We start from the raw sequence: 574 nt of genomic DNA on the forward strand, positions 1-574 counted from the left end.
GGGCCCAAAGCTAAATTACAATAAAAACAACTCCTAAATTAAAAATACAATCTTCACTTCAACACATATCCTCGACTTCCATAATGCCCAAAATGTCATTGGTGCCAAATGTGATCTGAAAATAATAATAGATTTAATCAGGCCAAATAATCCCAAATTAACTCATTTTAGGAATATTAGTCCAATAAAGTCTAAAACACTAAAGCATGTGAAACAAAGTCAATTAGGCACCAAGAATCATCAATCATGCTAATTTAAGGTTATGAGTAGTGTGTAGTATATTGCTCATCACTTGATATCTTGTGGTGTGAATCAATGCATTTCTGTATGTCAAGTTGCTTTTGAGAATTAAGAGGTTGAAACAATTGCGATAGACTTATCTCATGTGAGAATTTGAGCCTTAATTATGGATGGATTGTTATATGCCATCTAATATTATTTCATGTGTGATTGCACTCTTGATTACTTGTACTCTAGAACTTGACTTGTTTCTTGTTGATACTTGATATTCACATGCACATATTGAAGTGATCTAGGCATTTCTTTTGAATAAGTCACTTAGCCATATAAGTCT

Source organism: Lupinus angustifolius, chromosome LG17 (genome assembly GCF_001865875.1).
Source record: "Lupinus angustifolius cultivar Tanjil chromosome LG17, LupAngTanjil_v1.0, whole genome shotgun sequence".
NCBI lineage: Eukaryota > Viridiplantae > Streptophyta > Magnoliopsida > Fabales > Fabaceae > Lupinus > Lupinus angustifolius.